We start from the raw sequence: 24,637 nt of genomic DNA on the forward strand, positions 1-24,637 counted from the left end.
AGAGAATGAGCCTTGGAGGTCTGAGCTTCTGTCAGGCAGTTCTGCCCCACATCATTCACACTCCATTCATTCCTTCTGATCAGAGCTCTGAAGCCTAGCTTGAAATACAACCTCTTCATGCTTACTCAACCTAAAACACATTTCATTTTTCTCTGACTTTCCAAAGCCTCCTGGCTTCATGATGGTAGTTTTGCTGTATCTTCATAAGAACCTGTGCAATGCTGCTATCAATACATGGCAGGGCCCACAGCACTTAGTGCTCAGTAGAGAGGACCTTTCCAACTGGATATGGGATATGGGAAGAGGCATAGCTTCTGCCTTGAGCTCATTAAAGTTCTCATGATCCAAAGAAGAAAGCCACGTAGGCATATGAGAATTCAGTGATATGACCAAAAATAATGGGAAGGAACACAGAAATGCCACAGCTTTTCCCAGGCCTGCCTCATCACCAGGGAAGGCTGGTAGTAAGCTGATGTTTTTATTGAGGCTAGAAACATGAGAGAGACCCCAGGAGTCCACTGTAGGCTGAAGCATAGGCCATGGTGAAGACAACAAAGTAAGAATGCATGTGCATGTGTGTATGTGTGTGTGTACGTGTGTGTGTGCGTGTGTGCATGAGTGTGTGTGTATGCTTGTGTGTGTGTGGTGTGTGTGGTGTGTGTGTGTGTGTGTGTGTGTTTGTGCCTGTGTGTTTTCTGCACATGTGCATGTGTGCCTGTTCTGACTGGCTAAGATCTTCTAGAGGGATTAGAAGCATGACTACTGAATGGAAACACAAGTGGATGGTAGTTTAGACAATATTACAAGGGGATTTAAAACACATCACTAAAAAGTTCAGAATTGGTCATACATACGGAAGAGGAGCTAAATGAGTATTTGAAGCAGAACTCTTTGTGACATCTTTGTTGCCTTTAGCATCCATCCCTGAGGATGGATGGCTAGCCAGCCACTAGTTCAGGCTGCATGACCAAAGGCTGGGAGGCTGATAGCTCCCTCCTGAGTTATCATTCCTCCTCACACTAGCAAGGCAATGGAGGGGCCTACCTCTCTTCCCTGTTTCAGATTTAGCTTTTTGGTGAAGGAGATGGACAGTGGGACTAGGTCCCTTCTCACCACAATTACTGTGTGATGGGCAGTCATGACTGGGAGGGGGGGCTCTGGCATTACCCACCTTGGGCTGGAACCCAAACTGAAAAAATGAGAGAAGGCAGCTTTGTTTTATTGTGAGCTTATATACAACATCCTTGCTCCATTCTCGTCAAAAGGATGACTTTCTTTCTAGTAGTCCTGGCCTCCAAGTGCATTTAAGAGTAAACTATTTTCATGCTAACTCTTTTGTCTGGGTATTGATTTTAAATATGTCTGGGAGGTGTTTTTCTGAAAACATATTAAAAATACTGGTGGGAACAAAAAGCTTTCCTATTTTCTTAAAGATCCACACAGCTATGATTAGAGAGTTACACACATTTAAAAAAAAAAAAAAGTTAAAACCTCAAACTCTACTGCTTCTTTTGTTATCTCGAAGTCAAAAGTGGTTTCGTAGAAAGGTCTGAACTAAAAACAAAACAAAAAGAACCTAAAAGAGAATTATGAAGTGAAAGAAATAAAAGAAGCCAGGATACTAGATAGCTAAGTGCTGGGCTTCTGACAGGTGATGTTTAGTGTGTTGTCTTTCCTCCAATTAATGTTTAAAAAAGAAATAACTGGGGCTGGCAAGGAGGTTCATGGGCTAAGAGCACTGATTGCTCTTCCAAAGGTCCTGAGTTCAATTCCCAGCAACCATATGGTGGCTCACAACCATCCATAGTGAGATCTGACATATTCTTCTGGTGTGTCTGAAGACAGCTCCAGTGTACTTATGTATAATAATAAAAATAAATCTTTTAAAAAAGAAATAACTCAATAGTCTTATCTTTATCATGTTATTCCTAAGTTTCCTAATGTGGCTCATACTCCCCTAACCCCCAATAGACAAAGGTACAAATCTTCTTGCTAACAGTCACACTAAATATTTACACTTCTGAAAATATGTATGCATATGTATTTTAATCACATTACTACAGTATATCAAAATCATTGATACAAAGGACTTACGCTCTGAAGGTTAAGAGAAACATATAAAAAAACCGAACATTTCCTGAAATCGGGCAAAAGCAGGTCAGGGAAATACAAACGTCTACCAAATAAAGATCCATGGGTATGTCTCATCAATAGAAGAGATGATGAAACACGAGGGAGTCCTGTGACGTGGAGATGCCTGAACACATGGAGAACCGTCACCCTCACCATATTAAAACTGTCGTGCTGCTGAGGTAAAGGAACTGACAAATGGAACTTAAGGAAGGGAGGTTTATTTTGGCTCCCACACAGCCTGGGGATACAGTTCATTGCTGCTAGGAACTCCTAGCAGCCAGGGTTTGTGGTGGCCGCTTACGTGGCATCCATAGTGAGGAGGCAGAAAGCAATGAATACTCCTGCTCAGCTGGCTTTCCCCTTTCTATCCCATCTAGGATCCCAGCCTACAGAATGCTGCTGCCAATCATTCCCGTGGGTCTCCTCACCTTAATTAACCTCTCTACATAATGCCTCATAAGCATGCACCGAAGTTAAGCTAATCTAGACGATCCCCGCCCCCGCCCCTCCCTGCCCCGCCCCCATCCCAGGTGTGCCCAGGCACTTGTCTCCTAGGTGATTCTAGTATCTGTCAACTTGACATCAGTATTGACCATCACAGCCAGTTTCCCTTTTTTGGCTCCAGCCCAATAAAGGTCTCTTCCAGTCCTGGCTGCCCAACACCGACAGCAATTCTCATAGAGGGAAGGAGGCATATCCCCAGAGGTCCATGGGAATTGGGCATATTTCTGTTGGAGTCGGGGAGAGAGATTCCAGATGTTTCTGTTACACTCAAGGGATTGCAATCCTTTGAGAATCCCTGGGATGTTTTTGCTTCCTGCACTCGTACCCTGTCCCAAGTCCACCGAAAGTGCGAGTGGTGTGAGGCGGAAGGACGGATGGTGTGTCTGAGCCACACATTCATTTGATTGTTTTGTAAGTGTGGGTGAAGACAGACACAAAGTCAGTCTCCAGATGTGGCCTCAGCTGTCTCTTTGGAAGGGAAACACGTCTTCCCATGCAAGCGCTCAGTGACTTTCGTGCTTTTAAGAAATTCTAGACATCGTGTGCTGTGCAAGGCCTCCAAGAAGCAAGTAGAAAGATGAGATGTAGACGCCAGAAGCTGGGAGCGGAGGGGAGGCCAGGCAGCATGGCGCACTGCTAACCTCGTAGCGGGGCCACCGGGCACAGCCAGTTCTGAGGCACACAGATGAGGACCAGAGAGGAGAAAACACCCCGGCAGCCTTCCCCAACAGCCCCTCTCCTGTGCAGCGTTTGGAGCTCTTTAGGTCTGAAGGAAACCACTTCAGTAGAACAAAGCAATGGGTAATCTCACCAATTTTACACAGCAATTCACAGTCCCCAAAGCACTTTAATGCAATGACAGGTTATGAGAAAAAATATCTGTTCCAATGAAGGCAAAGTGTTTTACATAATCGAGAGGAACATCAGAGAAACATTGGTGGAGGTGGGGGGGCGGTGACAGAAAAGGAAGTGGAAGAGAAGAAAACTTGCACAATCCCACAGAGAGCCATACTCTACTCTGCAAAAAGCCATCTCCTGGAGACCCCATGTCTAAGTAACTGGAAATTGAAAACCATTAATCCCAGTTATGAACAGTTGTTTTACACGAGGGGGGTTTGTGTTAAAGAAAAAAAATATCAAACTCACGATATACCTTAAAGCCTAAAAGAAGATCTATCTAGGCCTGATACTTTAACAGAAAGGATTCTAGAACACTCTCCTCATTGTAAAGGACCTGTTTGGAGGAGTGTGTGAGTTCTCCCTCCCACCCCCGTAAATGTGAAATTAAACTAAGAAGTTAAAAAACAGATGATGGCCTTAAGCGTTGCCCCGCCCCCAGCACCATGGTTGTCTTTTAAATGTGAGCCTTCCATTTTACAAGACTGGAATTCTCATTTTAGGCTTGGCACTCCAACAAATGATTAACTCGGAGAGCTGACCACATTTGCTGGTCAAACCGTTTAATCCCATTTTAAACGTATTCCAAGGAAAACCGGTTTTTTTGTTTGTTTGTTTTTTTAAATAAAACTAAAACCCCATGATCCTCCGAAGCTGTGCATCTTGCAGTTCTGAGATGATCTAATGTGCCTAGGATCATGATAGAAGTCAAGCTTTGACGGGAGAATCTGAAAATTTTCATTTCTACCCCCCAAAAAGTGGTGCCCCCAGATTGTCTGGGCTTTGCTGTCTCTCTGCTCTCAGTCGTGTCAACGCCACTGCAATGGTACGTGGCGACAGTAAGGGAAGAATATTTGACGGGGCTGTGTAAAAAAAAAAATCTCTTGATTCAAAGACGTAAATCTTTTTTCTTTAAAGCATGACTTACCTATTTATGGCTCCTTTCTGCCAAAACAAATATAGGCAAGCTCCAAGGGCCAGGAGAGAGAGCCAGCGTATTATGTTTTAAAAGGGGGGGGGGGGCTGAAGAGGAGGAAAGAAGAAAGACAAGGAGAAGTTTTCTCTCCCCCAAGGCCCTGTGCAGTCAGTTTATACCATGGTTGGATTCCGTTTAAATGAGATGCTTTCGGACTGGTACAATCAGAGCTCAGAGACAAAGCAAGGCAGGAAATAAAAAACCCACAGGAACGTAAAGACCGAGTGTGGCTGTGTCTTCAACAGATGGCAACAAGGCTGTGGTAACATGTTGGTTTTTTTCCTTTAGTTGAAGAACACAAACATCACAATCAATCTTCGCTGATTAACTAATTATATTACTCTCCCTTTATCACTCGGGCTGGCCGTTTATCTGTAAACACAGAGGCTAATCAGTATGCTCCCATTTTTCTTAGAAGCACATTCCAGTACACACACACACACACACACACACACACACACACACACACACGGTTGTGAGCTTTCTTTTTCAGGTGGTAAACTGAATTCTATATCACTGTCCACCTTTAAGCACCCCTGCTTTTTTTCATTATTTATTTATTTATTTTAAAACAAAAGCAATTGGTTTCCAACAGGCTGGATAATAAGTCTTTTTGACCTGCCTTCTTCTTTGACCCAGAAGGTCACCCCTGTGCTCGGGAACAGAGCTGGCTTAAGAAATACCTCCAAGTCATACATTTCATCTCCTGCCCACTCAAAATAGAGCTTCCTTTAAATGTGTCTGTACAGGGTCCCTGAAGGCCAGAGAGGCTTCCCTGTAGTGGGCAATGGAGGGACAGAAGGCTCTGCCTTTATTAATGAATGCAGGCCTTTATGAGTCTGGCTGGCTCCTTCCCTGTTCCCAGAAGCATATACTGTACGTGACTTAAAATGCTAGCATATTGACACAAAGCGAGCTGGGCACCTCTAAGGAAAATTACTCCTTGGATATAATGTAGGCTCGTAACAGCTATTAGAGTACAGAATAAAACCCCGTGGGATCAGGCTGACATATACCGCATTCTACCTAGTCCTCAAACATTAGAAGAATTTCTTTTTGAAGGCATTCCAAGGACAGCATTAAACTGACTTTTGTAGCAATCCGCAACAGCTTTTTGGCTTAGAGCTTTTAGTACTAAATCTCTGGGTCGAATCAATATAAGTACTATATCTTCTACATTAATCAATACATTTGGTTCAATACATGTTCTATTAAATTATACTTTCTAATCAAGAGTTTTACATTTCTACCCTCTCTCTTTTCCATTCCTAACTTCTCTGCTAGTAAAATAGTTTTGAACGTGTATTCAGGGAGTGATGACAGGGTGTGGGGCTATAGACCCTGGAAGATGGAGGGAAAAGACAGCCCCAAAGGCAAAGGGTGACACCCAAACATGTTAATGAGGTTAACAGGGGAGGAATGTTAATAAGGAAATGCCTTCAGAGCACACACAATCAGAGACATTCTTATACATTTAAATCTGAATGAATCGAATCCCCTTAGCCCTGGGACTAGCAACAGAATGTATTAAGAATTGCATCAAAGACCAGAACCAACCGACGTTGCATTTAAACCCATTTGCCTACTCAGAGTGGTCACTGTACATTTCCTATATGGAGAAAGCTTACACCATAGTGTTTTCATAGACCCTAGCTGGGAAACATCAGGAACATGGTGGTGAGCTTGCACATTTTCATGACATATGTCAGCAGAAGTTCTTTTATATGTGTTATTTTGCCCTCAGTGATTTGATGACCAAACAGAAAGGAATTGGTAAAAAAAAGACAACGTATCAACACACAAAGTACATTTCTCATATCAAGGGAAGCAGACTCATGAACTCATTTGAAGAATTTATTAGATAAGGAGGCACTACTTCTCTATTGTCACATGGAGGTGCCATTTCTGAACCCATCTATCATAACCTGTATCTGCCCCTCTTTAATGCCACAGATTCTGCAGTTCTGATTGTGTTTGCAGTGACAGAACTTCTCTGTTTTTTCATATACACTTCTGCTATCACCATGAACATGCAGAGATGCCAGTGCCTTTTCTTTGGACATTTAGCAGTTCACATGGACCTGGGCTGGCATCTCAGAGCACTTCTGGGTGACACTAAGTTATATTGAAATAGTAAAACAAAGGTGAAATGGAATCACCCAAAATGATCAGAAACAAGGACAACAGACAGAAAAGGACCATCCCGTGAGCGTCTGTAACCTGGCAATGGGAGAATTGTCTCATTGACCTCAGGCTTTAGGCCTGCTCTTCAAACAATTCTGGCACTGAAGTTTTTAATCATATTTTTCATAGAAAAAGAGTTAGCTTTCAGTTGAAATTGACTGAAGGACATATTTGTGTTGCTCTTTGGATGTTAGTGTTAATGAGCCTAGGAGAGCTGAGTTGTGCGGATCCTACAGTATAGAAGAAACAAGTCCATGAGCTGATGCTCAGAAGTGCATGCAGGAAGCTAGAGATGATGCAGAGAAGTCTTTCCTGTTAGATGGTCAGATGCCATTCCCATGCTGGATATTAAAGAGCTTGGAGAAGATCCCATAACACCAATATGTCTTGCTTTACTACAAGGTTTTTAACCTCAGCTTTGCTGACATTAGGTTGTAGTCATGGTGTTAGTGGGCACCACAGAAAGTGTATTAGTTTATACTGTAATGTTTGTCCCCAGACATTACTACATCTTTCCCCGTGGGAGAAATCTCTCTTTGTAGGGGACCATTGCCTCGTGCTATTTGGAAAACATTTGTGCATGAATAAATGAAAGAGTTGGAGAAAAGGAAGATCTAGTATTCAATTAATGTTAAATTTCAAGAAGAAAGAATTTGGTCCATGGGCAAAGGAGACATGTAGAAATGTTGGTCTATGGTGTGTCACATCTAGATACTGAGAGGGGATGCTGTAATGTCTAAAGTTCATGCCTGAGATCCACATAATCAAGTTACCCAAATCACAAGAAAGCTCCATGATGTTTTACACTTATGATTTTGTGGATATATTATAAGTGGCATTATCAGTGGGTGAAACTACATCACTCCAGAAATGTTCACCCACTCAACTGTTTACTCTACATACAAACAGCAAAGATGGTTCACCCCAGGCCAAGGAAACAACAGTACTTCCGGATGCTCAGGTTGTCACAGTGTCTAAAGTGCCTTGGGAATGAAGCTGTGGAAGTTACTATCTTGGGTGTGAAAATGAATGCCTGCTTTGAAAAGACCCCAGAGTAACCACTGCCACTCCCAGAGTAACCACTGCCACTCCCAGAGTAACCACTGCCACTGGTTTTACCTTTGCTGGCAGGGATTAACGTACCTGCTTATGAGACATAGCATAAAAAGAAAAGTGTAGTTTCCAGATAGGGAGGAGCGAAGAGAAAGAGCCTGGTGGACATCTCTTAAGAGACGAAGGATGTTCATCTGGCTATGCTCATACCACCTATCAGGAAGACAAGGGTCAAAGGGATGGGAGCAAAGGCCCTTTGCCTTCTGTGAGGGGGCTGTAAGCTGACTGTTTAGAGAATCTACACATACCTGTGGCTTGAAGTGGTAAAGAGGGCAAGGAACACAGGCAAAACCAAGTGCCGAGTGCCACAGAGTAAAAACCAGAGCTCTTAGACATCACAGGATTTGGTGGGCTTAAGCTGCCGTGGGGACAGGTGAGGTGTCAGTCAGTTTGGAAAGTGGCGATGCTCAGCACATTACATTGTCTGTTTGTTTGGTTTCAGCAAGGATCTCTTACAACTCAGACTGGCCTAAAACTATGTAGCTGACAGTGGTAAACTGGCTTTCCTGATCCTGCCTCCTAAATTCTGGGATTACTGCATGTACTCACATTTTTCTTTTTCTTTAAAATAAACAAATAAGCAATATTTAACCAATTTGGAAAATTTCAGTGGTTTATAATGTAGCATGAATACACAGCTAATTATCTTGGTCTTAGTTTAATGTAAGTCTTCAGAAGCAAAGGCTAATTAGTTAAATAATGCAACTTTTAAGTCAGAACATATAATAATTTCCATTATTTTGACAATTAAACAGTATAGAGAAATAAAACAAGCCACCTCAAAAGGCCAAATTATATTGCTGGGCTACAAATGGGCAATGTTAGCATGGTAACAATTCCATTTTCCAGAAAGACCTTTAAAAGAATCGTACGATTCTAGTTCTATGCTGATTTCTACCTGTTTTGCATTCTGGAGAGGCTTGAAGACTATCTGTAGGTCTGGAGACATAGATGCATTGGGAATATTTGCATGCTTTCTAAGTGTGAGTTCCCAAGTTCGATACGCAAACCCTGAAGAAGCCACCTGTGATAAACTAGTCCATGTCTCAAATGAACAGGCAGAAGGCAAGAACCAATATCCTCTGACCCCAAATGTGCACCATGGCATTGAAGTGTCTGTCTGTCTGTCTTTCTGTCTGTCTGTGCCTCTCCAACACAACACAATAAAAAATTAAAACAAACAAACAAACAAAAAACCAAAAACGACTTTTCTCTTTAGAAATCACTATAGTTTGCATTGAGGTTCACAGAAAGTTCCAGATTGGAAGAACAGGCACAACAGTGGCCACTGGGAAATATGTTAAAAGTATAAAGTTCATTTCTCTCTTTTTTTTTTTTTTTGCAAGCAATCAACACATTGAGCTACCTATTTACATGTAAGAAGCCTACAGGAAATTGCAATCATAGTATTCAAAGCAGAAAGGAGAGGGTCCAGGCTATGATGATTCTGCCTCCCCTCTGGAATGACAGAGTCTCCGCGTGTTGGGGGACTGAAGGCTTTGATAGGCAGTACTGTCTGGGCTTAGGTCAACTCTTCACACACACACACACACACACACACACACACACACACACACACACACACGTGCACTTAGGTCAGCTCTTAACACACACGTGTGCACTTAGGTCAGCTCTTCACACACACGTGTGCGCTTAGGTCAGCTCTTCACACACACGTGTGCGCTTAGGTCAGCTCTTCACACACACGTGTGCGCTTAGGTCAGCTCTTCACACACACGTGTGTGCTTAGGTCAGCTCTTCACACACACGTGTGCATGTACCACTTGTAGCTACGCTTCAATTTTTCCCACTGTAATGTTTAATTTATCACACTGGTACCTTCTAAACCAGAACATCTGTAAACAAGGTTAAGAATGACCTCCTTCCAATTTTACATCTGTGACCAGTGCCCCCTTCGTCGTGCTTCAATTTTAATACCCCAAAGACAAATAACTGTGCAAGGAGTGGAAGAGGCTTGCCTGATGTTAATGTGTTAATCTTGGGCAAACACAAATTTCTTCTCTACCAGGCTCTGGATGCATAGCACTGGCTTGCCACGCTAAAGCTATGCTCAGGCATCTCTTTCCCAGTCCAACACAATTAAACAAACTTCTGCTGAATATTTAATAGGCTTGTGTAGTAATTAGCAACAAATAATTATCTTAGATTGATAATTGCTCAGAAATGCCCTCTTACAAGCATTGCAGATATGTGGTGACTCCCTCTGGTTTTAGATTTTTGAATCCTGGAAGGATTGTTTTCTATTTTTTTTTTTTTTAAAGATGACTTGGTGAAATAAATCCTAGTTACTCTCCTTGGCCCAACATCTTACAATCAAGTTGGGCTGCCCTGCAATCAGCTGTAACATTCCTCCAGGCTCCGTGTGTGGCACTTCTGCGTAAGCGATCCACTGAGATCCAGTTAGGTTCCGAAGGGTGCTGGAGCCAGGTATTGATTGAAAATCTGACTGGCAGCCTTAGGATTTAAACTCTGGTTCATCAGTTTCAAAAGGTCATCTGATTAGAACGGGAAAGGTACCCGCTCTGGTGATTTATATTCAAAGGGTGACCTTTGTGAGAAGGAGGGGCCCTGACTCTCTGCCTTTCAATTTCATAGGACAGGGGTTCCCTTCCACTGAACTCCAGTAATTGTGAAAAAGCAGGCAAAGTATGTGCCACCCCCAACTGTGTGTGTGTGTGTGTGTGTGCGCACACACACACACACACACACACACACAAGTGCACTCCAAGGTTCCAAGGCTCCAAGGCTCGTGTGTGCTCCAGCACGTGCAGACGCCAGAAAGTGACATCAGGTGTTTAGCCTGATACCTCTGAGACAAGTGTCTCACTGCCCCAGGGCACACCATTCTTTTCAGCCAGGTTGATGATCTTCAGGCTCCTTCTTCTGTCACTAGAGTTGCAGGTGCACAGATATGCACCAGCTTTCCCATGGCAGCAGAGAAGCGGAACTTACATCACCATGCTTGCACGACAAGTGCTCTTGTCAGGAAGCCATTTCTCCAGCCCTCTCTTGTTCTCAATTATAACATTGCCACACTCTCGAAGTATGAGTCAAACAAATACACTGTAATTCATCAAAGATAACAGAAAATCTGTTTGCTTACCATCAGCAACCAAACAGCTGTCTAGTAGGTCAAAATATAACTTATCAATTGCTATCGTTAAGCAGTGTTGAACTGAGCCACACCCTGAGATTATGTGTGCATTTCCATGCCCAAGAAAGCAAGCCTGTGCTATGTAGAGAATGAGCTACATTCAGGCATGGGCTCTACGTCCTCTTCAGCCCCTCTGGAACTGTCTGAGATGGGAGGAAATCCCAAAAGAGGCTTTGGTTGAGATTGTGAGCAAATTCTTTGAAAGGGCAAACATGTAATAGCCCCAGTGTAATATTTGTGTGTTTTCCACATTAAGTAAAAATTCCTGGTTAAGAAGGTCTACTCCCCCCACACTCACTCCTTGCCTGTCTCTCTTCCCCCTTCTCTGTATTTTTTTCTATGCTTAAGACAGCATCAGGACCCATTTTTGGAAGTCTCCGCTACATCCTCTGAACCCAATTTTGTTTTTAAGTAGCTCACAGAGGCACCAAAAGAAGAAAACTTGAGTGTGTCAGGAGGCCATCTGAGGGTCAGAAGACAGCTTCGTGGAGTTGATTCTCCCTTCCACCGTGTACATTCCCCAGGAATGGAACTCTGGCCCTCAGGCTTGGTGGCAAGCACCCTCAGTCACTGAGAGATATCTGGCAGTTCTGTCTTATTCTCTAAGGAAGCCTGTTATACTATGCTTATACTGTCACTTGTACACCATTTCTGCTAGGGTATTTCCGATCATAAAATGACAGCAGTGTCTTCCACATACCCCTCCACTAAGGAGACTTGGTGTCTGTTTAAGAACACCATGTGAGGTTCCTCCTCTCATGCCACTCTTGGGTGCCTTTTCTGCTTTGCTTCTCGGTCTGTGACAGTCTCCTCACCCCTCCAAATATTCTGAGCTACCAGCGAGGCTGCCCTTTAATCCCTTCACACAGAGGTGTGCTGTAACTATGGAGAGAGCAATCTATAACCTTCACACCCTTATACAATTTGCTCCTCCAAGTTAATTTGAATTCATTACAATAAAGCAATATAATTAAAAAAAAAGCACTCTTTAATGTGAAGTATTTAACATGATCCTGGAAGAAAGACAGCCTCTTAGCAGAGGGCTAGGCAGCAGCCACAGAGCACACTCACACAAATTCAAAGGTGAGCCTCGTATACAAGCACAACAGATCCGCACCGCCATGCAGAAAGGCCCAGGCACCGGGAGGCCTCACTCTCATCAGTCCTCCGAGGGACCTGCCACACACAAGTGGCACTTATTCTAATTTAAAGCCCTCATGCTTGCTTCAGTGTTGCAAAATTTATAAAAGAATAACTTCATTAAACCGCCTGGCACTTCAAACACAAATGCAAACCAGCCATAGCACAGCCGGTTCTGGGCAGGAGGGGAAATAGACACGGGGCTCGTGATCACAGACACTGAGGTGGGGCGCTTCTCTTTCTGACACTGTGGTTCGCTGTGCAACCTTCCTTCACCAAGCACTTGGGCTGCAGGCTCTTTACCTCTGTCAGGAGGCCTGGTGCTCTTGCCAGCCTGCCTAGTAACTCTGAAAATCACTCAAGCCGTGTCACATGCAGAAATACATCTGGCAGTACATGAATGAACACTGTTCAATGTTCCTTTTCTGGCCTGCAAGGAGATTGATTCTCTACACTTCACTATTCCAGCTTCCATTTACTTGGGTATATATTTAGACTGGTTTAAACTGTTTCAAAACTAATGTTAATGTTAAAAAAGATTTCCCCTTAAATCTTGGCACCTAAGGGGGAGAGGAAGAAATAAGGGTCAAGGATAACAATTTTCCACATCCATGCCTGGTGCTGGAAGAAAAAGGTACTACCATCCTAAAATGTATACTCTTAAGAAAACCTCATTTTCTCCGCTGAATCAAAGTCCAGGAAACACTATAGTAAAATACTTCAGGCGAGATTCTAGAGCTACAAGGCAGCCTGTGTTACAGCACACATCATCAGGTGCTGAACTGTGAGCAGAGTCTAGTATATATTCTCTCTCTGTATATAAAATGTATACATATGAAAAGCAATGTGAAGACAAATCTTGTAGCTTGTATAGAAACAGCAAGACTCTGAGACAGTGGACAGAGTACACAGTTGTACTAGAGCCCTGTCCCGAGAGAGCCCAATAGTAAATGACAGGTCCCCTTTCCTACTAGGTGTTCTTATTAAACTGGCACTAACTTTTTGCTTCAGAGTAAGCACTCACAGAGGCCCCAAATTACAGTGGATAAGAGAAAATGACCTTAGGGGGAAGGATTGTAGAAAGAAAGAAAACGAAACCCCCAACAAAGACCATATCAATTGTCTTTCAGAATTTTAGAGTGGGATGGATCTTGGTCCGAAGGGAGACCTATTATACGGTACCCATGTAGGGTTATCGGCAGGACAGACTTAATGCTATCATCCCCATATGCTTGGGCTGTGGCTCATACTACCCCCTGGAAAAACAATATTGAAACAAATTCTCAAGCTCTTTACATCCAAATAATGTAATATATGGAGGTTTGTGCGCATTCTTTTTATCCTCTCCATGAATGAACTAGGGCTAATCAAATGGAGTGAATGAGCTAATTCAATTACAGACAGCCTTTATTATATAATAAAATATGGATTATTGATCTTGTGGAGCCAGTGATGCGTGATGAGGCAAATTCAGGGCCTGAAACCTTGAAGATCTCAATTCACAGCTGTTTTTATTCATGTTTTGAAAGTACTAGAAAGTGTTTTCACTTGTGGAAAACCATCAAAATGAAACACTGCTAACTAATTAAGCCCACTCTTCCAAAAGAGAATGAATTCAAGGTTAGTGTTGAGGGCTGGGCTGAAAGCCTGGGAAGGGTTGCCTAGATGGAATGACACTTGGAGAGTCAGCTAAGTGATTCTATACTGTGTATGCAGTGAAAACCTATTTGGAAGACTGGGGTTCACTACAGGGTCCTTGATATACAGCCCACGGGATCCTGCAAACAGAAGAAATGGCCCCTCTCCTACTCAGATTAGTCCAGGTAGGGATGGCTGTCCTGCAATGTAATCCAGGGCAGTTCTAACAAAACCCTTTGTCTCTGACTTCTGAGGGATGAAAGGCAAAGGGCCAGTCCTAGAGCAGTGAGCAAACAGGGGGTCACTTGGAGAGGCGGGGTCACAGCTAACCCTAAAAGAGGAGAACAACATCTCTTGTAAATCTGCCCCGACATCGAGGCTGATCATTATTGGTGTTGTGCCACAAAGTTCAAGCCCCGCCGCTTCCCTAATCTTGGAAATTTGCTGCTCTTCCTTCAGATGGGAGCTCAAACCCTCTCCACCCGTGTGCGGGCCAAGTCCACCCTCTTCAGCAGCCCTAACACAAATCCGCTCTGCTCTTTCCGCTCTGTAGTTTTAAGAGTGGAGCCAGGCTCTGTGCTTTGGTAGGCACTCCTCCAGCACATAGGTAAATGGACATGAGCTATGTTTTTGAAATGACTCCCGTGAAAGGGAGGAAGGAGGGACGGGCAACGGTACTCGTGCGAAGTTGCAGACTGTTCGGCTGCAGTCCAGAAAATGAATCCAATTTTTCATTCTGTCATTATAAATATTTCATTGCAAATGGCACTGATTTTCTACAACTGTGGTTAAGCAAAGGGCCTCTGTGTGAATATTTAAGGAAAAAAAAAAAAACCCTCGAGGAGGAGGAGGAGGAAGACAACGACGAAGAGGGAAGGGGGAACGAAAGGTTAGCAACCAATTAATTTCGTACTTTAAATGTAAAAGGATGCTGGGAGAAATTCAACAGTGATAGAGTGTGTGACTCAAAGAAGAAGAAAAAAACATTTACTCGGCTCTTCTTCTGACAGTTTCTCATAAAATATCTGCAGTCCATCTATCTTTTAGTACTCCAGGCTCCTCTGGAGAGCAGAAAATGGTGGTTTAAAGCTCACTTCAGTGCCAGTCTGCGGGAGATTGCTTTCCACAGGACCCCCGCTGATGGAGGCCTAGGGGAAGAGGCCCAGGAGTTATTCAATCAGTCCGAGACTCTGGGGCGGCTGGGGGTCCTTTGAGGGCTGATTATAAAGCTGCCCTCCTGTTGCCTGCCTCGGAACAGAACGAAATGAGCAGTCTCTCGCTGAGAAGATTCTGCAAGAAGGAATTTCACCTGTCATGGAGTTTGTCAGAATTTCAGGATTTATCTTGGTGCAAAATTAATAAAATACCAACCAGGAATTCAGGCTGACTACTCGGCTGTGTCATCTCAAAGTGATCTTTCACCCAAGAAAACCTGGCTAGCGAGCCCAGCCACTCCTGCCCTACTTTTTCCTTGGGAGGGTGAAAGAGGTCACATGACAAACACCCCGGGGCAGCTGAACTGGATGGCAAGCCAATTACACACAAGGTGGCCCCTGGGTACCGCTGTCTTCATGGGTGACCTCTGACCTTGCCATGGCCCTCCCAAAGCCTCTGAAATTAGCTGGCGCCCGAGCATCCAAAGACCATTCTGGATTCTAGGACACAGTAGGTTCCCTATGGCTTCTGATCTGGTAATTCATAGGCTGGTTTTCCAGGTCTGGCTTTGATTTATCCTTTAAACGGAGTACAACAGTGGCTCATCAGGCACACGATCAGGAAACATTACAGATAAATGTGCGATCACCCAGCAACGACCGGGTCTAGGTTCAGATGCTCGATCACATACTCTTTCCTATCCTGTCCTGTTACCTTTGGGCGTCCAGGAGAAAGAGAGGCGAGCAGGGAACCACCAAAGGCCTGCCAGCACATGGCTCAGGACACACCCAAAGATGTCTCTGTTCTCAACACCTCAGAACATGCCTGGAAGCCCTTTGATTACCTGCAGCTCTTTTCCGTGGCCCCGACACTCTGCTTGTATGAAGGCCGCTCTCTTTGACATGAGGTCCAGGTAGTTCTAAGGTAATCAGTGCTGGTTCCCAAGAATGGGTGGTATGTCACCACAGACACAGTCTATGTGTGGCTGGGACTGCATTCATGCCACTAGCTGGCTCAAGTCCGTGGAGAGAGCAGAAAATGCATCTCAGAGCCATAGACTGAGTAAGGTTCCTCCTGCTGACTGAAGGCATCCTGAGGACAGGGTGAACTTGGGCACCCTATCTCTGGGGTTCCAGGTTGCCCGTGGTTGCCTCTTCCCAAATGATGACTGACAGCAGATTTCAGCCTCCCAAGTCAGCCGTGGACTTAAGGCATTGCTGCATCTCCCTTTTCCAACTAAAGTCTTTTCTAAACAAGAGTTCACCAGTTTGTTCCATCCACTTCTCTCTTCAGTGAGGTAAGAGCCCTGCTTTATTCTGGAAACCTTCACAAATCAGGAGCAATTGGAAATTGTATGGGGGGGGAATCTCTCTCTCTTCTCTCTCTCTCTCTCTCTCTCTCTCTCTCTCTCTCTCTCTCTCTCTCTCTCTCCTCAGAAGTGAGCACACAGATGGTGGCGGGGATGCAGGGTGCTCTCAGCAGGCTTCAGTGGAGATGCGTTAACTCCACAGAGGGAAAAGGGCTTCCCACCAGTAGCCTCATGAATTATAACTGAGTACGGGAGTGAGGTCTTGGTGCCTGTCTCACAGCAAATATATGGTTCCATTTTCCTACACAGTGACCTTTCACCCTTATAAACCCAAAGCATCACCCAGCACACGGCTGATATTTAATGGTAGCGAGTCACCTTTTATTTGGTTAGAAGGCGCACAAGCTTAGCAGATGTACCCAGGGTGTGGTTTGGCTAATTATAAAATCAAGCTTTGCTGATATAGAATAGGAAGCCTTTGATGGTGGGGTAAGGTTTCCTGGGAAAGAGAAGGGCTCTGCCAATCTAGCTGAGGAGTTGTGTCCATGCAGGAGAGGGCTGTGCAAGGAAGTGGATGGCAGGTGGCCCCCCACCTTCCCATACAAGAGGAAGACTTTGGCAGGCTCTCTTCTCCCATGCAGAAGCTGTCCCTGCCTCTTAAGTGCCTCCCATGCTTATTCAATGAAGTAATCAATGAAGGAGACCTGTTATTTTAGGCAGTTTGAAATTTCCCCGCTTTAAAAGGACTCCTTTCCCCTGCTTTTCACTCTCTTCGGAGCCTCGGAGTTGCTGTTCTAAATGACAGCACCGCCAGCAGTGCTTTTAAGCACCATTCATCTCTCCCTGCCCCATCTCAGGCTTTTACAGAACACCGATTTCCCTCCAATAAGGGGAACTTACTCCTTCATAGCTGCGGGGCACAGCCTGTTACGAGCTGTAGATTCACTGAAAATATAACAATAAAGGATACAAATGTGAAGTCCTCCTAAAATACACGGCTGGCTCTGGAGCTGCCTTGCCTTAGCAAACCCGATCAAGGGTAACCTATCAATCTTTTGCAAATGCTCACAACAGCTCATTGCTGGGCTGCAGTTCGAGGAGCATCCCCTCCAGGGATCTAGAAGATGCTGGCCTGGATTCTCTGCTCATTTCAGGGGATTGATAGTTAGAGTCTGTGATTGCCATCTCTCTTTCTCTAATTGTCACAACAGTTGGGTCCGGACGTGGTGTTTTCCAACAGTCAGATGAGAGTTTGTAAACACCAAGGGTCTATTCTTGGCACACAGTCTCTGCTAATGTGAGGAAATCGACCCACGTGTAGAGCAAACATCTAAAATAGGAACACATGCAGGAATTCCATGAGTCTGTCTGGGTTGCAGAATGTTCTAGAAAATTGGGTTTTTCAGATAGTTCCAATAGATCTGACTACAAAGATGCCTCGGCAGAACTCTGTTCGGAGGACAACTGTGTCTGCAGTCTCTTGTTCTTAATGAAGGCAGCCCTTCCAGGGCTGTGGCAGCAGGCTGCCTTGGCGACATGGAAGCCAACAGAGCCAACAAGGCTCAGCCAAGGCAGGCTGTGGCAGAGGTGATGAGCACTTCCAGGGGGCGGGGAGGGAGGGGCTGCCGAACTGGCCACAGTGCCATCAGGCTGCCCTAGCTGGATGCTCCATAAAGCCGAGCTGATGGCAGTTCAGAGATGGCCATCTGTCGTCAACTCTGGGCCAGACAGAAAATAATGTAATGGCAGCTTGCTTACAACAGGGCTGTTGGAGGAGGAGCGGGCCCTAGAACGAAGAGGTGGTGCTCCCTTTTAAAACAGGGAAGTCAGCCATCGATATGAACATCAAGAAATTAATGGATGGAGAATTTTTTTTTTTTTGAAAAACTGAGCTGTGGGGCAGTAGAAACTATTCAGATGCAAATAAAGTGCTTTCCACTTGCTGCAGCTACCCCTGCAGCCCTGATTCTGGTCATATCTGCCACTCGGTTCTGGAAAAAAATCTGGCTACCAGGACACATGGTGAGGCAGTGAGGGCCAGACTTAGAGACAGGTGAGCCCAGGCTGTGTCTCGGAGCACACACACAGATTAGACATTTATTGGGACAAAATAGGTAATTGAAAAAGCATTTAACCCAAATAAGTTCACTGTGACAATAGCACTTTCCTTTCTGCATGCTTGCTTAAATTCTAGATGTAGTTTTATTAGAAGAACCAAATAAAACGACCTCACATTACGATGCATTGCGAATGTGAGATAATTTCAAACTTTCTCCTTTATTCTAGAAAACCTTAGCATTCACAGCAGAGAAAGACAGGGGGAGGGGCGGCAAAGAGGGGAGTGACATAGGGAAAGAGGGGGATAGAGAGAAGGAGGAAAGAAAGAGGACAGGAGAGGGGGAATATAATAATACCACAGCCAAGCCACTGTTAGATTACCTCTGCCCCATTTTTGTGTCTGACCTGATTAACTTTCTGCCTTCACTGGTAAGGCCAATCAATCCTGATTGAATTATCCAATATTAACAGCTGAAAGTGATCAAAACTAATGGTGAAAACACAGCACCAATCAATAAATCAATGCAAATGATTCGGTTCCTGGTGATCCGATCAAATAAAAGAGATAGATCAATTTAGCCACGGAGCAAATTAAGTGCAAGTCACTGTAGCACCAATTTGCTTCCAAAGCCGCACAGGCTCACAGCAGAGATGAAGCGAGGAATGGGTAGGCCAGGTCCCGAGTCATGCACTCATTTGACACGATTTATACTCTTGCAGATCTTGGCGTCTTCCTGATCTGTTCAAGGGCTGACCAGAGCTATGAGAGGCTCTGTGGCTTCAGGAGAGGCAGCCTGGGGTAGCACAAAGGGGAGGCTGCTGCTCCTCCACAGAGGGACTTAAGGCCTCACTGCAGGACCAGATGTGCCAGGTCTCTACAGAGCGTGGGGCAAACACTTCCATCTGGGGCCCTCTGAAAGGAGGCAAGGCAGGTTGGGGACTGTGACTTTTATAGTAAGAGTAGGGATAATGACAAAAACTTTAATGACTGTGAGAAATAGAAAGATTAAGCACTTGAAATATACAGGAGAGTTGTGAGATGTGACAACAGCATGTTCCTTTCTGCATGCTTGCTTAATTTCTAGATGTACTTTCATTAAGGAAGCTTTTGGAAGGCCAAAGCAGAGTTACAAGTACGTTACTTAGATTTACTACAAACAGGTTCCATTCTTCCTGCTCACTAGAAATTTCAGGTTCAGGTGGAGGGAAACATGAGAAAAAGGTGAATAAAGTTTTCTTCAAACCATAGCCAGTCCCCACCTTGCTGTTTACGAAGAGGCAACAAGAACCCTCCTGTCTTGGCCTTAACTGAAGGGAGTTGGCACACAGCTTTGAAATAAGAATCCTGGAAGCCAGCACCATTACTTGTAGAGTTCGAAGCTAAAAAGGAAAACAAAACCTAATGCAAGATGTGTGACACTTGTGAAAAGAGAGAAGCTTAATCATAAGCATCTTCACTTAGAAACCAACTAGCAGGAAACCCTGTGCAAAGTATGATTGATTGAAAAATCATTCCAGCAAACGAAGACAACTCAGGAAGCTTCTGAGCTCTAGGGTAGAAATTTTCTTTCCAGATAATTGGTCAATCTTGATTGTGCTTTCTTGGGTCAGCATTAGAGATGCAGGAATGCCAGAGAAGCCCTGGTCTGGCTGTGTGATGTCTACCTTCCTCAGCAGGTAAGGTACCTCCCAGGCCTTCCCAACAATAGCTTACATACCATGTCATGCGAGAATGATTTATCGGCATCAGACCTTTCAAAGTTGACCCAGAATAAATTTTGAATTGCTTTTGTTATCTCTTAGTTGGTATCATGGTACATTTGAGAGATGGAATGGTGTTTTAATAAATATTTTAAAATCTCTGTCTTAACAATAACCTGATAATGTCACTGGGACTAGTGGACTTATGATTCTGACCGCTGACAAAAAGACTCCTAAGTGCCCCAGTATACCTACTTTAATCATCTGAAGCACATGATCTCAGCACTGAAAGGCCAGTGTATGACCAGTTAGCAAGGGACCTCATGAGCCATGTTTCAATACAGTGCTGTTGTCCCGGTGTCCCATCTTATATACAGCAATTAATTTTTCTTTCAGAAATGTGACCATAAAACTCAAGCACTAATAAAACTGAGTCGTGAAAAATATGCATTCAAATTAGTTGACATGCTGGAAAACGATTTGAGGGGAAAAAATCAAACAGCAGCAAAGACGGTGACAAGTTAAAACTGTGGTGGCATCTCGAAGTCTTATAACATCCCCCCAACATGGCAGCTGCTCTCTCAGTGTGGGGACTCTGCAATCCCTGATGCAAACCTAGCTGAAATGCTAGCATCATCCAGAGTTTAAGCTCAGCCAGGCTGATTCATTCTACCCACCGCGAGAACTTCCCCAGTCTCTACTAAACCCTCAGCATGATGGGACTTCCTTAGAAGACATGCAGGAGGAAGTGGGAGACTCCAACACTGCCACTCAATTGCAGGTTTTCCAGGGGGTACCAACAGAACAGTGACTTCTGTGCTGTAAGACAGAGCTTTAAAATGCTCAACCACAGCACAAACCACGTGGGATATGGATGTGTATTGAAGGGTATTATTCTTGGACCACAGCATGTTCTCTTATGTCCTGCCATGAAGATTTGTTTTATTATTTTTATTTGTGTGTGTTTGTGTGCGCACGTGTGTGTGCGTGCATGTGTAGACCAGAAGAGGGTATCACATCTCCTGAATCTGGATTTAGATATAGGGGGTTGTGAGCTGCTGCCTGATACTGGTGCTGAGAACCAAACTCAGTCCTCTTAGAAGAGCAGTAACTGCTCTCAACAGATGAACCACCTCTTCAGCTCCACAAATTCTGTTAACAAACAAACAAAAGCCTGGCAGTGGTGGTGCACGCCTTTAATCCCAGCACTTGGGAGGCAGAGACAGGTGGATTTCTGAGTTTAAGGCCAGCCTGGTCTACAGAGTGAGTTCCAGGACAGCCAGGACTTCACAGAGAAACCCTGTCTCGAAAACCCAAACATAACAAAACAAAACAAACAAACAAACAAACAAAAAACAACCAACTAGAAAAACCAAAAAAACAAAACAAAACTATACCCCACCAAATGAAATCATATTAAAACCCCCCCTGAGGTCTATTAGGGAAACATGTGAGGCCTTGAATTTTATTTATTTATTTATTAAATAACAAAATATTTATTTTCCAAATAACAAAATATTCTATTTCTTCAAACAATGGGCTTTTATTCACAGATACCTTTGCCTCCCTGCCACGTGCCTTGACTAACACATCAGGTCTGTCCACATGGGTGGCTGCAAGCACTCCAAGAAGAGACAAAGATAACATTGCAGTAAGAATGAAGGACTGTGTATCTCTGTCTCTGGACTTCCACTCAACAAGACTACAGGGTTGACCAAAGAGAGTTTCACATTTAACAAATAGTGTACGTCCCTGGTCCTACAAGGAGGATTCCAGAGAAGGACAGTTGACATTGTCTAACTAAACAAAGTGACAGGGATGATGATCACAGAGCAAGCCTGAAAGCCAGTCTCCTGAAGAGGGACAGCAGAGGAGGAATGACTTACATTTGGCTTGGCTTTGTATGTATTGTGAGTCAAATCACACACCACCCTTTGTATTTATATACAGATGTGTCAATATAACTGCACTCTCACACAAAAACCCGTGACGCAGCTTTGCTTGCCACTGGCTCCTCTCCTAGTTACCTACTTGTCTAGCCACACACATGAAACATACAGATATTCATGTATAACTACATACATGTAGGTAGATTTTATATTGAACAAGTAATGACTTTTTCCAAATCTGTTTTCATACTTCAACTGTGAAACAGTGAAGGAGATGTCGCAAAATCATTTCTGTACCACTAAGGGACATTCCACAGTGGTTAGTGAGCAACTCAGAATGTTTATTCTACACTTGCCCCAGTGTTCCTGCCCTGCAGTTAGAGGCAGAGAACGTGAATGCTTTAAGATCTCTAACAGAATTTCAGCTCTTGGAGATTTAATTTCATGCACTCCTTCATAACTTAATGCCATAAAAATCTAGGTAGGTTCAAGTGGCTTAAAATTTACATTTATTTTACATATCAAGGTACAAAGGGCCTCGGCCCAATGCACTGGCTGCACGTTTTTGTCATGACGGTATTTTCTACTGTCACCTTGATTTCAGTTCAATTTCCCTGCATTCTGGCAACGAGAGGAACTTTGCTTTCTGTTTTCAATACAGGAATTTAATCACCATTTAAAAACACATAATGTTCACTTTCTAAGGTAATATGGGTACTGAAAGAATAGATGCATAAACTTCTAGAGTCAAATGTAAAAATAGAGATACCATCAAAACTCAGAAATGTCAACTTCTGATACATTTTCTCCTGGTGTCACTACAATTAGAGCCACTAGAGCTATTACTGAGCATTTTAGAGGACAGACTTTCAGATATTCCCACGACTGAATTACAGCTTTCCAAACTATAGAATATAAATTCAATATTTCATCTCAGATTTGCAACAATTATCCTTACTAGCCATCAGGGCTATTCTCATGTAAGGACTGGTATATACAGAGGTTGAGTATTGATGTCAAGAGCAGGCATACATGTTTTCCAGCTCTGGACACACATCCTAGTTTCAGTGACTGAGTTAGCATCTTAAGTCTGACTTCATAAGGCCAGAAAGACCCAGGGGATGGGTGTAGAGAGAGCGGTGTGTTTCAGAACATCTACCTCAGTGTTCCTAGGGACCTCTGTGGTCTCTGAGATACTTGTTGGGTGTCTGTAAGGTCAAAACGATTCATTATAGTATTTAATATTATTTGTGTAAACACTATCTCCTCACCTCAAGAGGCTACAAGGAGGTGTACTGACTGCCTGGCATCCTCTCCCGTTTAACACAGTTACCTTGAAGTTAGGGGAAAAAAATGGACAACTATAGGAAATAGCAATAGATAGTAATGCACAAAAACCAAAGGTCTTTAAGGGTTTTCAAGTAGTTTCTGAGGCAGTTAAGGATTCCCAGGACTAGAGAGCTGGAGAAAAACTGTTTAACTGCAGGAAAGTGAAGACCATATGTTTCATGAAACCTCTTATATTTAAGGATGTATTAAGTGTGCCTGATCTGGTCACAGATGACTCCCACCACAGTGCTGAGCTATAGACATAATGTTTTTGTGCACTGTGTAAAGGTTATCCTTGTGTTATTCAAATGCTGATTTCTGTCCCCCCCCCCAACACATTGTTTCAATCTGACACTATATTGTAATGCTTATGTCAAGAATTTCCTGTCTCAAGTTTGTGTAAACAGTTCTTACCATTTATTCTCTGCCTTGTCTCACCCAATGTCTGGTGGAAAAGAGAACAGTGTGGGACTTCCACCACTGAGGGGAAGTAGAGAGAGAGAAAGAGAGGAGATTGAGCCATGAGGTAGGGCAAAAGGAGTTGGTAAGAGTTCAGTTGGAACAGGGAAGGCCCTAAATGCAAGTATTATTGGGATGTTGGCTGCGAGGTAGCTAGATTAGTTTAGGGGATTACTGAGGTGAGGCTTGAAAATAAATCTTAGTACCCGTGTCACTATTGGGGAACAGAGAAACACAGCTGCCTTATTAATTTATTGTATAGTTATATTAAAATGGTCATTCACTCTAAGCTTTCTCAGTGAAAGATACGCCAGGGTGGAATCTGCACATACAGTGCCCAGGTAGAAGTCTGATACAAACATTTAGATGCCACCTTGGCACCAGTCCCTGCACAAGCCTTTGACTTCCATCCTGAACTGTTACTTCATTTGTTTCAAATTTTACATACTAATCTTTTACCGAGCCAGATCAACCAAACCTATGATTTGTTCTTTGACACAAGTTGCAATAAAACTAGTATTTTTTTTCAAACAAGAACGTAAGGTTATTTTAGTATGATAAAAGTATGACTTGGACTGTTTTCCTTATTTACTAGCAGACACATGTGATAGGATCCAGTGTTTCAAAGGGACAAAATGTGAAAAAGAGATGTTAGTTCTTTTCCACTAACAATGATGCAATTCAGTAGGTTCATTTATCTCCTAAATTTCATCTAACTTAGTTGCTTAGAATAATAACCGAGTAGAATAACCACAGATGCTTTATTCTGACATGCACAGCTCCTCGAAATCTTGCCTTACCAGAATCTCCCCCTTTCTTTGGTGTAAAGATACCTTAGAGGTAGCCAGAGAGTACAGATAAATTCTGTGTGGCTTGGTCTTGGCTCTGGGTGTAGAAACTAAGCCCACAGCTATTTCAAGCCAAATAATAACCAGTAATAATAAGAGACTTCAAATGTGGCTCCATTTCTTCCATAG

The 24,637-nt window shown here is 43.6% G+C and overlaps 1 protein-coding gene across 3 annotated transcripts in view; it reads right to left on the minus strand.

Annotated features, from left to right (window-relative positions):
* The window catches only part of Znf521 (zinc finger protein 521), a 285,412-nt gene that overhangs the window by 2,603 nt on the left and 258,172 nt on the right, over positions 1–24,637 (minus strand). The window lies entirely within an intron of this gene.

The sequence above is a fragment of the Mus pahari genome, chromosome 15, assembly GCF_900095145.1.
Source record: "Mus pahari chromosome 15, PAHARI_EIJ_v1.1, whole genome shotgun sequence".
Classification (NCBI taxonomy): domain Eukaryota; kingdom Metazoa; phylum Chordata; class Mammalia; order Rodentia; family Muridae; genus Mus; species Mus pahari.